The sequence below is a fragment of the Jaculus jaculus genome, chromosome 15, assembly GCF_020740685.1.
Source record: "Jaculus jaculus isolate mJacJac1 chromosome 15, mJacJac1.mat.Y.cur, whole genome shotgun sequence".
In the NCBI taxonomy this organism is placed as follows: Eukaryota; Metazoa; Chordata; class Mammalia; order Rodentia; family Dipodidae; genus Jaculus; species Jaculus jaculus.
Genome location: NC_059116.1, coordinates 69,788,171 through 69,801,924, shown reverse-complemented (window position 1 = coordinate 69,801,924; position 13,754 = coordinate 69,788,171). Strand labels below are relative to the sequence as shown.

General features: G+C 37.9%; 1 protein-coding gene across 1 annotated transcript in view; it reads left to right on the top strand.

Moving 5' to 3' along the window:
- The window catches only part of Celf2 (CUGBP Elav-like family member 2), an 897,461-nt gene that overhangs the window by 242,757 nt on the left and 640,950 nt on the right, over window positions 1–13,754 (top strand). The gene's annotated exons all lie outside the window — the stretch shown is intronic.

Genomic DNA, 13,754 nt, shown 5'->3' with positions numbered 1-13,754 from the left:
ACCATCCTTCCCCTCGTCCCTGTATCCATATAAAGGGACCCTCCTTGTTGGGGATCCCAGTTATCCCCATGGAAATCATGGGGATTAATTTGCATTTTCCTGATGGTTAGGGCTGTTGAACATTTTCTTAAATATGTTTGCCATTTGTATTTCTTCCTCTGAAAACTCCCTGTTCAATTCTCTGCCCTATTTTGTGAATGGGTTGTTTGATTTTATTATTGTTTAGGTTTTTGAGTTCTTTGTAGATTCTAGAAATTAGGGCTCTGTCAGTTGTAAAGCCAGCAACATTTTTCTCCCATTCTGTGGGTAATCTATTGGCTCTGCTTATGTTATGTTTTCTTATGAAAAAAAACAAAAAACAAAAAACAAAAAACCTTTTCAGCTTCATGAGATCCCAGTGGTTGAGTGACTATTTAAGTTCCTGAGCTACTGGGGTTTTGTTAAAGAAGTCTTTCCCACTCCTATATCATAGAACATTCCTCCTATTTTCTTCCAATAGTAGAAGAGTTTTAGGTCTTATACTGAGGTCTTTGATCCATTTGGGTTTGATTTTTGTGCAGGAGAAAATGTATGGGTCTAGTTTCATTTTTCTGCATATGGTTATTCAGTTTGTCCGGGCACCATTTGTTGAAGATGCTGTCTTTTATCCAGTCTACATTATTAAGGACTTTGTTAATGATCAAGTAGCTATAGTAACTTTATCTAACATCCAGATCCTCAATTCTGTTCTACTGGTCTATATTCCTGTTTTTATGCCAGTACCATGCTGTTTTTGTTGCTATGGCTTTGTAATGTAGCTTTGTGGTGATACCTCCAGAGGCGTTTCTTTTGTTGAGGATATGCTTGGATATCTGAGGTCTGCTGCCACTCCATATGAATTCTGAGACCTTTTTTTCTATCTCTGTGAAAAACGATGCTGGAATTTTGATTGGTATTTCATTAAATCTGCATATTGCTTTTGGTGGGATTACCATTTTCACAATGTTAATTCTACCTCTCCAGGAGCATGGGGAGTCTTTCCATCCTCTCAAGTCCTCCTCAGTTTCTTTCTTGAGTGTTTTTATGTTTTAATTATATAGGTCTTTTACATCCTTGGTTAGTGTTATTCCAAGGTATTTTATTTTTGTTGCTATTGAAAATGAGACACTGTTTCTAATTTCTTTCTTTGTATATTTGTCCTTTGCATATATAAAGACTATTGATTTTTATGCATTGACTTTGTATCCTGCTACTTTGCTGAAGGACTTAATCACCTTTAAGATTTTGAAATGGTCACTTATGCATTGGATCATGTCATCTTAAATAGGCCTAACTTGACTTCTTCCATTCCAATTTATATCCCTTTTATTTCTTTCTCTTATCTTATTGCTTGGGCTAGGACTTCCAGTTCTGTGTTGAAGAGCAGAGGTGAGAGTGAGCACCACTGTCTTCTTTCTGATTTCAATGGGAACTCCTTGAGTCTTTTCCCACCAGGTGTGAATTGGAATTTAGGTGCTTTATGTACAGCCTTTGTTATGTTAAGATATAAACCATCCATACCTAGTCTCTCCAAAGTTTTTATCATGAAGTGATGTTGTACTTTGTCAAAGGCCTTTTCTTCATCTATTGAAATGATCATGTGTGGGTTTTGTTGAGATTAAGCTTATTTATGTGGTATAATGCATTGGCATATTTCTGTATGTTGAACCAACCCTGTGTTCCTGGGATAAAGCCTAGTTGATCAAGTTGGATAATCCTTTTGATGTGTTGTTGAATTTGGTTTGTGAGTGTTTTGGTCAGGATCTTTGTGTCTAGGTTCATCAGAGATATAAGCCTATAATTTTATTCTCTTGTATCTCTGTTTGGTCTTGGTATGAGGGTGATACTAGCTTCCTAATATGATTTGGGTAACTTTCTCTGTTCTCTGATTATGTGGAACAGTTTGAGAAAAATTGGTTTCAGTTCTTCCATGAAGATTTGATAGAATTCAGTGGAAGCCATCTGGTCCTGAACTCTTCTTTTGGGGGAGGATTTTACTACCTCTTCAGTCTCAATTGGTATGATAGGTTTGTTTAGGAGATTTATCTGCTCTGACTTTAGTTTTGATAGGTGGTGTGTGTCCAGGAACTTATCCATTTCTTCCAGATTATCCAGTTTTGTAGAGTAGAGGTTGTGGAAGTAAGTCCTGATGATTCTTTTCTAATTTTGTTAATTTGAAGTAACTGTCTCTCTCACTCGTCTTTTTTTTTTTTTTTTTTTTTTTGCTTGACCAAATTGGCCAGGGATTTATCAATCTTGTTTATTTTTTTCAAAGAACCAGCTCTTTGTTTCATCAATTTACATAATTGTTTTCTTAGTTTCCAATTCATTAATTTCTGCTCTGGTCTTGATTACTTTTTTCTGTCTGTAGCTTTTTGGGCTCAAATCTTGTTCTTTCACTGGCTTTAGAGAGATGGCTAGGTTATTGATTTGAAATCTCTCTGTCTTTGTCATGAAGGCATTTAGTGCTATGAATTTTCCCCTAAGGACTGCCTTAATTGTGTCCCATCAGTCTTAGTATGATGAGTTTTTCTTGTCATTTAGTTCTAGAATTTTTGCAATTTCATTTTTATTTCATCCTCTACCCATTTATTGTTTAAAGGTGTGTTGTTTAGTCTGCAGGAACTGATGGGGTTCCTGGTACATTTCTTCTTATTAATTTCTAGCAATAAAGTATTGTGGTCTGATATCATGCAGGAAATTATGTTGATTTTCCTAACTATATGGAGGCAGGCTTTATGGCCTAGTATATTATCTACTGTGGAGAAGGTTCCATGGGCTGTTGGGAAGAATGTGTATTCTGTAGATTTTTGGTAGAATGGTTTGTAGATGTCTGTTAGGTCTAGTTGATCTATGGTGTTGTTGAGCTCTCTCACTTCCCTGTTAGTTTTCTGTTTGGTCTATCTATTGATGATAGTGGAGTATTGAAGTCCTCAACTATGATGGTGTTGGTGTTAATTTTTGTTTTGTTGTCAAGCAGGTTTAGTTTTATTAATTGTGGTGAACCTGTGTTTGGTGCATAAAGATTGATGATTGTGATATCCTCTTATTGGATCATTCCCTTGATGAATAAGAACTGGCCATCTTTGCCTTTTTTTAAATTACTTTTGGTTTGAAGTCTATTTTATCCAATATTACTATAGCAATGACTGCTTGTTTGTTATTTCCATTCACTTGCAATATCATTGTCCACCTTTTCACCCTGAAGAGATAGATGTCTGTCTTTAGGGTGAGGTGGGTTTCTATAAGACAGCAGATTGAGGGGTTCTTTTTTCTGATCCACCTTGTTAACTTGTATCTCCTGATGGGTGAATTAAGGCCACTAATGTTTAGGGTAATAGCTGTGAGGTTTGATTTAATCCCTCCAATATTGTGGTGCTTTCTGGAATTTAATATTTTCTTGGACTTTGTAGTTATTTGAGCCTTCTTTAGGTCTGGTTATTATGGTCTGCTTCTTTTTTAAAATTATTTTTATTTATTTATTTATTTGAGAGCGATAGACAGAGAGAGAAAGAGGGAGAAGGAGAGACAGAGAATGGGCACGCCAGGGCCTCCAGCCACTGCAAACAAGCTCCAGATGCGTGCTCCCCCTTGTGCATCTGGATAACATGGGTCCTGGGGAGTCAAGCCTCGAACCGTGGTCCTCAAGCTTCACAGGCAAGTGTTTAATCATTCAGCCATCTCTCTAGCCCTGTAGTCTGCTTCTTGTTTGACTCTTCTGTGTGGAGAATTCCTTGAAGTACTCTCTGTAGGTTTGGCTTTCTGTTCATATAGTTGTAGCGCTGACTTTTATTTGGAAAGTTTTTCTTTCACAATCTATTATGAGGGATACTTTTGCTGTATATACTCATTTGGGTTAGAAATAATAGGTTCTTAGACTTTACAGTGTTCCATTCCAGGCCCTTCTAGCTTTCAGGGTTTCCACTGAGAAGTCTGAGGTAATTATGATGGGGTTTCCTTTATATGTAATGTGTTGTGTCTCTCTTGCTGGTTTTAGAACTTTCTCTTTGTTATCGATGTCTAGAGTCTTAATGATAACATGACTTGGAGAATATAACCTTTGATCCAGTCTGTTTGGAGTTCTGTTAGCTTCTTTTATCTGGATGGGACTCTGTTTTGAGAAGGTGGGAAAGTTTTCTTAGATAATTTTGTTGAATAACTTCTCCATGCCTTTGGTCTGAATTTCTTCCCCTTATGGTATCCCCATGATTTGAATGTTGAGATGTTTAAGGGTATACCACAGATACCTCATGTTCTGTTCACAAAAATTTTTGAACTTATTCAAGTTTTTGAACATTTGAACTGCTTGTTTTGTTTGGTCTTTCAGTTCTGACATCCACACGACTGATTCTGTTCATGATGGCATCTAGACAGGTTTGGAGTTACTCAATTTGGTTTGTATTTTCTATTGCCTTTTTCTGCATAGTATTCATCAGTATGCTGAGTTCCCTTTTCAGGCCATTTTCTTATTTTTCCGATTTCCTTTATGCTTCTTGGAATTCATCCTTGCATTTATTTGTGTCTTTATTGAGCTTACCCAGCTTATTATTGAGGGCATCTTTTTTTTTTTTTCTTTCTTTCCTGCAGATCTCTTAACTCTCATTCTCTAGGGAAGTCTTTCTGCTTTGTTTGATTTTTTTGTTTGTTTGTTTTTGGGGTTTTGTTTTGTTTTGTTTTGTTTTTCTGTTAGGTCCAACATAGCAAGGACAGTATTCACAGTGTTGATGGTGAGACAGAGGAGAGGAAGAGGAATGGGACCAGGGAAGTAGAGATATTAATGAAATCGGCCCTGAGTAGATCCATAAGAAAAGACAACCATATGATACATCACATATTAAAACTCTCCATTGCCTATGAAATTTTGACACAAATTATCAAATTAATGAACTGCTTATCAGTATCACCTAAAAATACTGCAGCAAAACAATTTTGCTTATAACAATAGACAAATAAGTATCCATGTTTTTAGTCTGTTTGGATTAAAAAGATAAACTCACTTTCCTTCCTCAGTGATCTATATGTTTAACTTGGTCAACCCTCACAACTTTAAAAATGTAGGGAAAACTTTATGAACATCTATGTCTATGCTGAAGTTTGCAAGTGTCCTTAGGGAACATGGCCTAATCCTTGGGAATTCAAACATACTCAAATGACAAAATGGAATTGCTGTGAGCTTAACATTCTCTGCTGTAGATAAGGTCTCCAGGATTTATTATTAATGCATTTTGTAATGGAAGTGTAATGCTTCCACCGTTAGTCGCAGCTGGTACCTCCACATTAATGGAGGCATGGAGAACTGATTTGATACATGTCCATTATGAAAAAACTGAGCATTGGAGGCAAGGAGCAAAGTCAAAAGACATAAACAAACAAACATTAGGATGATTTTTTTTTCAGTTTTATGTTTCATTTTACTAGCTCATTACGTAAGCAAAGAAACACAGGATCATGTTTAGATGCTAACATCAACATGTGTCTTGAATAAATATGTAAGTAAAATCTCAGCACCATTACACAGCCTAGAACCATACCACCTTACTTTGTCAATGAAGAAGTTGGGACCCAAGAAGGTAAATAGCTTGACCGTAGCTCATGAGCGCATCCTAGTGCTGGGAGGCATTGACACTGCTGCTAGTCAAACTAATTAATTAGCATATGCCTGGTGCCTTGGGACTCATGACAAAGACATCCAGGGATACTGAAGAAGTAAAAGAAAACAGGTAACTTGGCACATATAAAATACCTTTAAATTGAGACCTAACCAAAAAAATATCAATGCACAAAACTAACTGGAGACTAGTATTTTAAGGCTTTTTAGTAGGACAACTTTAGAGATTGTTCCATTTTGGAGTTGTTCCTTTCATCTTCTTCATTTTTTATTATATTTCATTATGAGATCTTACCTTGGAGGCAAAGCTATTGCTGTGCTGATGAGATGGCTCCATAGATTAAAGTGTTTCCCAGCCAGCATGAGGACATGAGATCAGATCTCCAGCACTCCCACAAAGTATTAAAAGCTGTATGTGCTGCACACACCTGTAATCCAGAGCAGATGAGGTAGAGAGAGGAGGATTTCCCAAGACTTTCTGGCTAGCAAATCTAGGCAAATCAGAGTCCCAAGTTCAGTGAGAGACCCTGTCTCAAAAAAGTAAGGTTGAAGAGAGATTGAGGAAGACGCCCAATGCCAGCTTCTGGCTTTCACACACACGTGTACTCACATGTGCAGGCACACCTCCACCCCGCCAAGCATACATGCACCCACACACATGCTGCCACACATACACATATGCATGCATACCACACACAAACAATAAATGAAGACATTACCAAATCATGAGTAATTATATATCTATATACATGCATATGTACATATGTGCATGGCTGAAGTAATAGAAGTGAGAATTGAAAATATTTAGATTGAGAAATAGTATTCCTGTTCTCATGTTATTATTCAACATGACCCATCCAACACACACACACACACACACACACACACACACACACACATGCTACATTTTCATCTGAAAATAAAATGAAGTGATCATTACATAAACTATGAAGGCCAGGGCTATTTCTGGCTTGTGGTCTTGAAGCTGCCCGCCCTTGCAAGGTGTTCTGTGTGCAATATGTGCTTCATAAATACTCTTCTATGGGAAGGATGATGATGATAACAACCTTTGCCAAATGCCAATTACAGGACATCCAGTCAAGGCTTCATGGGTCAATACATCAGCAGAAAGGAAGCAGCAAATGGAATTAAAATAATGTATCTGTTTGTTCACTCTTAATGGCTGCTATGAATTTGAATTAGGCCAGTAATTGCTTCCCTGATATGAGAGCAAAATGCCAAGGTAAAGACTGTAATTAACATTCTGAAGGAATGTAACCCTAGAGTGTGGGAACTCCTATGAAAAGAATTCTCTAGTCTCTTTTCTCCTTTTTCCAAACATCTTTCTAATTTCTTAGCAACATTTGATTTCAAAATTCTGTTTATTTTGTTTCGTTCTCTACCTTTTCTCTCCTAACCCTAATCTTAAACGAGTGCTCCTAATTCTGAATATAGCAATTTTCCTGGATTTTACAAATGAAAACTGAGCCATGAAAAGTTAGGGGCTGTGTAGTAACTGCTCAACCAGGATAATGGGAGTCTTCATGAGCAGGCGGGCAAAGGCCTCTGAGTGGTTCAATTCTTAAAATAATGCTAATTGCCCAAGCTATTTTATACCTAAGGGAAAGTAAAAGTATGTCCATTTGCTATTTCTGATCATTGGTTAACTAGAAAAGGGCAAGATAATGACTCAAAGTCTTCAAAGCAGATGAAATCAACTGACTTAGTTATATCCATTAAGAAATAGCAGTAATTTGGTAAATTTTAAAAATGAAGCCTTTGGGGGCTGGAGAGATGGCTTAGCAGTTAGGCGCTTGCCTGTGAAGCCTAAGGATCCCTGTTCAAGGCTCAATTCCCCAGGTCCCATGTTAGCCAGATGCACAAGCGGGCTCATGCATCTGGAGTTCGTTTGCAGTGGCTGGAGGCCCTTGTTTGCCCATTCTCTCTCTCTCTACCTGCCTCTTCCTCTCTCTGTCTGTTGCTCTCAAATAAATAAATAAAAATAAATGAATTTTTTTAAATGAAGCCTTTGGGATTTTTGTATTCCCTCGAGTCTGTGATCTTTTCTTCCTTCCCCTGCTGAGGTAGGTGATTGCTAGGTACACATTAGAGCATCCTCAATTCCTCCACCACGTGCACTGCTATAGAAGAGGCCACCTCCCCAAAAGAAAAGCAATGATGTGGTGGTTGAATGTACACACAGGAATACCTATTTTATCTATTCCTCTCCTGGTGGTTTCACGCTGGCTTCCATGAATGCAGAAAGATGTTTTGAGTAACGGGTCCCCAAAGACTTCATGAAAAACTCAGAGCTCTGAAAACCACTTTGCAAAAATTAAAGGAATGTATATCTTCCTAGCTTTGTCTTGCCTCCCCTTGCATCACTGCCCCTCCCTTCCCTTCCCTTTCTTCCTTCCATCCTTTTTCCTTCCTTACCTCCTTCCATATTTCCTTCCTCCCTCATAACCTCCCTCCCTCCCTCTCTCTTTCTTTCATTTTTCCTTAGCACATATATGTAGGCTTGGTGTCCATGCGTGTATGTATATTCATATGTGTGCATGTGGGAGGTTGCACATGCACATGTGTGCACCTGCCTGCATACAGGCAAAAGGTCAGTGTCAGGTCTCTGCATCAGTTGTTATTTCATGAGACAGGTTCTCTCACTGAACCTAGAGCACATTGATCCTGTTAAGGCAGCTGGCTAGCAAGGCCCAAGACTCTTCCTGCCTCTGCCTCTCTTCACTGGGACGGCACTATTACAGCTTCCACATAGGTGCTGGACAGCCAAATTCTTGATTGGGCCTCAAACCACTGAGCTTTGCAACCAGTCCTCAAGCCCTCCCCATGATTTTTCAGGCAGAGTCTAACTGTGTAGCACAAGCTGGCCTTGAAATCAAGATCCTCCTGTTTCAGCTGAGACAAAGAAAAAGAAAAAACCTGGACTTCCTTGCCTAGCTAAAGATTACTTTAAATAATAAATGTTAAAACAGGTTTCTTCCCTAAGGTGTGAGGCATGTACTTGAAAATAGAGGGAAGAAATGCATTTATCTAATTAAAATTTGCATGTAGGCTATCACAATAATGAAGTCATTATAATCACAAGGTGATGGTAAAAGCATGGATTTGTAATAAAAGGCTTCAACATTTGGGGACAGTTAATCTCTATGCAAAAATTCCCCAAGACTAGGATTTTATATTTCTAAGTGAGAACAACTATAGGGAAACAGGAAATAGGTCAGTCGTTGGGTACTGCTTATGTAAGAAGGATACATTCAAGCATGTGCCCCACGAATGGCAACGTCGTATAAGAACAACCAAGTGGAACAGAACTATGGTTTTGATCTGATGATATGATTAAGGAACAAATTGTTTGGTTGAAAATCAATTGCACTGGGTTCCCAGGACCTGGTGAGCTTAAAATCTGATTGTTTTTTCATTTTTGTTCATCTCTGGGAATGACTTTAAAATGTCAGCTTTTGTCTCAGCAGCAGTGGGGGGTTCCATCCGCACCATCACCGACACGTGGAAACTTCACAAGAAATGCTAAAGCGCCCTAATGGAATCAGTATAAAGCGATGAACATTTTTATGCACTTCTAATGTAATGCCGTTTGCATTTTCTTTTTTCCACAGCGAAACAAATGGCATAAAGCTGAAACATTACTACTGGATGTTTAATCGTATAACAGTCAGGAAAAAAATGAAATAACATGATTGTGTTCTCAACCCTTTTAAGAGTTTGTATGCATGCTGAGAATTAACTAGGCTTCTTCAAGTAATGTATGAGTCTCATCAGCTCAACAGTGCTGATATTTTGGGTGAGAATAGTCTGTTTACGGGGCCTGTCCTGCATTTTGTGGTATATCTGGCAGCATCCTTGACCTCTACTCACAACAGGCAGCAGTAGCCTTCCAGTGTTAAAAGCAAAATCCACTATTGCCTCTAGAAATTGTGCAATGTCCCCAAGGATTCAAAATCACTCCCCTCCACATTGAGAACCACTGCTTTATATGGACGCCTAAGGCACAGAAAATTATGTAGAAAATTATGTGGAAGTGACTGGCCATGAGAGCAAATTTGGAATTTAGTACATCACAGTACTGTGATAAGCTAAACTGAGAAATCACATAGAGTGGAAACTATGATGTTATACCATTTATATTTTTATTGTGGTATCTTTTCTTATTAGCCTCAGAGTTGCCATTCTGTATCATGATCATGCTATACTTACTCAAAGGCTTCTTGAACAAAGATCACCTGGAGTGACTGACCCCACTTACCTGGATGGGGCATTGCCTATAATAATTATGTGCACCATGAAAATAGAGTGGGGTGTGGATGTGTTTACCTCAAACTACTTATCTCTGGACTTTCAGGAAAGAGGCTACAGGAATACAAAGCTCAAACAATCTTCAACTTCTCAAGGCCATCATTTTCTAAGTTATAAAATAGTTTAAGATGCTTTCTTTTACTTGTCTGAAAAGATATTTTAACACATCTATGTAGTTTATTTTATGAAAATGATAGACACCCCCCCCCCAAGAAAATTATAATCTGCCCAGACAGACTTGTCTGAAGGTTTGGTCAGCTCAGGTCTCCATTACAGCTTGGCCACTCAAGTTCATTCAGTAGAGATCCTCCCCTCATAAGACTTCAGAGAGAACTTTAGAGAGCTTCACATCAGAAGGGACATTAGCCATCCTAACTTTCTCATTGGATAGAACTATTGTCAGAAAAGATAGTTCTTTCTGAGCATTTCAGAAGTTCCTGTCATGGTCAACTTCATTCTTTCTCTAGTCATTTTGTTCTCTTGACTTCCATGTTCAACATTTGCCTAGTTTACCAAGTACTTCACAGATCATGGGCCATTTTTCTTCCCAAGCTCTTTTGCTGGATGTTTTCTTCTACAAAAGTTAAATATTGCAGGTTTTATAAAGCCCTGTACTTCACCCTCCTCCCGTTATTGCCTTTCCCCTACACGAGCTCATCCAGTCCCAGGACTTCAAATACAAATTGCCTCTGAGTGCCATTGGACACTGTACTCTGAGCTCCATGGTCACAGATCCAGCTCTTACTTCCTGTCTAAAAAGTCAGTCACTCCACTCTATCATTTCTGCTTCCCACTGCAGTGGTGTTATGCATCCTGAGACCTGCAGATGATCCAAAATCACCCTTCACTGATTTTTAGGTATACATTAGTCAGGTGAACTGTTTAAGACAGGTTCAAATTCCAGAATATATTCATACTTCCATAATTTTTGAGTACTCTTAATACCTAGTGAGTCAGAATTCTTATACAAATTAATCAAGAGCAAGATTAGCCATTGTGAATGAACTGATATTGCAAAATTCTCAAAGAAAATGTGAATATAGATTCTTTTACAGCATGCCTGCTCTCTCTCTCTCCTAAATAAATAAAACAAGGCAACTTTCTGAAGTTCATCTTTCTTTAACTTTTATGCTACTATTGATGTGTTTTGAATTACTTTGTTTAATGAATAGAATCAGTATTATCTTTGGTAAAAGAAGCTTTTGTCCGGAACACTAAAGAAAGTATGTGGTACAATTACTAATATTGACCTGGAATATAAGGCAGGATGGTAGCTGAATTACAACTAATTACAGGGGCCATCAGAATTAGAGAGTTCTACTAGCCAGACACATCCAGCTTCAAGAGGAAAACAGTGTGAACTAGGGGGAAAAATCACAGGCTGTACCTCACATCTTTCCACAGCTTGGCAATTAAATGAGATTCACACCAATTTAGATCAAGGGTGCCCATAGGCTGACACACAAAAAAGAAGTTTATATATGCCCCTATGACATGTTGACAGAATTACAATAATCTCAGTGCTAAGAAAGGCAAGGGATTTTTGATGGATTCCTTGCAAGGGCAATCTTTTAATCATGGGGAAAATACCATCCACAAAATATAAAAGAGGAGATGTTTAAATGCTTCCTTTGTCTTCCATATGCTTACATTTTAACTGACAAACAATTATGTTGGTATATGTACAAGGAACTCTGTCTTCTCATCCCCACCACAACAACATACAGATTGGAGAATCTCTTGTTTTTTTTGTGTTTTTTTTTTAAATTAAAGTCAAATTTATTGGAAATAGATTTTACTGCAAAAGGGTTTTATTTCCACCTTGCAAAAGATCCATCACTGAGTGACTTAATAAAGAGCTCTTCTGTGTGTTTTAAGTGTTTTCTTGGAGATTATTATTGAACGCATATGATAGGAGAAGGAGATTTAAAGTTCAAATTCTACAAGGCATGACCAATTGAAGAGCTATCAGAAAAAAAATAAATAAATAAAGCTTCTCTGGAGCCATTAAGAGAGTCAGTGGGAAAGTAAGTTAACATTTTTGCAAACTTCATGGATCATTTTAAAGAATAAAGCCACAATATAAAACAAGATATTGGTAGTTGATGTAGTTTTCAGATCCTTGGAGGAGAGCAAATGGACTCTGTGTTTGTAGTAACTAGTGGGAAATCAGCCTTGTTTCACTATCTATGCAGAACTTCTAGCAGTTTCGTCTCTGACCATCCATTCACGCAAGGACCAAGTTTTAACCATCACTCTTTCCCTCAGTCCTTTTACTTTCAAGTTGCTTAACCTTTGTTCTTGATTAAAAGCTAGTTTCCATTCTTGCACAAAGGCATCTTTGTCAATACTTACTCTCTGCTACATTTATATTTAGAAGAAAAAGCTTAAATCACATTTCCTTTCATGTCAAGCAATATTGCATGTTCAAATACTATAAGTCACTATAAAATTGTCCGGTGAGGGTATTTACAGAAAGGTTTAGCTGAGCACACAAGATCCATGCTGATGGTGGGCAATGCTAATTCACGGGCTGAGTGAAAAGGAGGAAGTGAGCTGAGCGCCAGCGCGAGTCCCTCTCTGTCTCCTGAGAGCGCTCACCATCTGACCTCCTGCCGCCATGCCTGCCACACCACGGCGGGCTGGACCTCCAAACTGTGAGCCAAAGTAAGCCCTTCCTTCCTGAGGCTACTTTAGTCAAATAGTATACTGTGGCCCATGCACAGGATCATGCATACGCATTATCACACTGTCCATACTCAAGAGTGATTAATCGTCTACTAACAGGTAAAGTCTCATGTCAGATATTTGGATGTTTTAATATGTAACCCACACATGTATTTTAAGAAATTAGGATTGAAACTAATCACTTACCAATCAGTTATTTTTTTTTTTCATTTTTGAAATGTAGGCATAAAATTGAATATATGCTGCTTTGGGTCTATGGTCCTGCTCTGTTCCTTATATTCAACCTCAGGTGCTCACTGTGTGCTAGGATCAAAAACAGGAGTGGTCCATTTCAGCCACGGTGCTGACAAAGATGACCCGTTGTTCTGGCTGCCCTGTTCACTGCGACACTTTCCTTGCTTGCCCTTATCAACATGCCCAAAGTTTGCACCTACATTTCATGACTCAGATGCCTTAATTATGCCCAACACAACTAATCAATATGAGTAAAGCTCTCATAATTTAATAGAGCAGATAAAGCCCAGATGTCTAACAGTTAAGGATAAATCATATGGACCTGTGAATCACAGTTTTTATCAGAGACTCAGTGGGATCATAATGTATTCTTTCAATCTGTACCAAAGACAGTAGCAGGAAACTATTTTATAGATTTCTTGGTAATCTGAGCTGATGTTCTACCTGTTACAAGCCTTTTCCAATAAAATAGAAACACAGCAGGATAAAAAAAAAGATACAAATGGTGATTTTATAACAGTCAATAAAAGCATGACTCTATAGTAATGGGAAATTTGTTCATGAATTGTGAAGTATCCATGGCTCAGTTGGTGTGCTAATAAAATAATTTGTGTCCTGCCATTGGAACATTCTTTAACGTGCTAGCATGTACCTTTAATTTACTAGTTTTATCTTTCTTTTGAGGAGAAGAGTCTCCAAAGGCTATGAAACCTATTAAGAAAATCATATATCTTAGTCAAATACAGACACCTAATCAAAACAACCTCCTGAATGGCTTTTCAAACTACTGCATAGGCCATTTCTTTTATTAGTGTTGGAAAATTTCAGACCATTATGTGAAAAATAAATTTATATTTAGTCTTATCATAGAAATGGA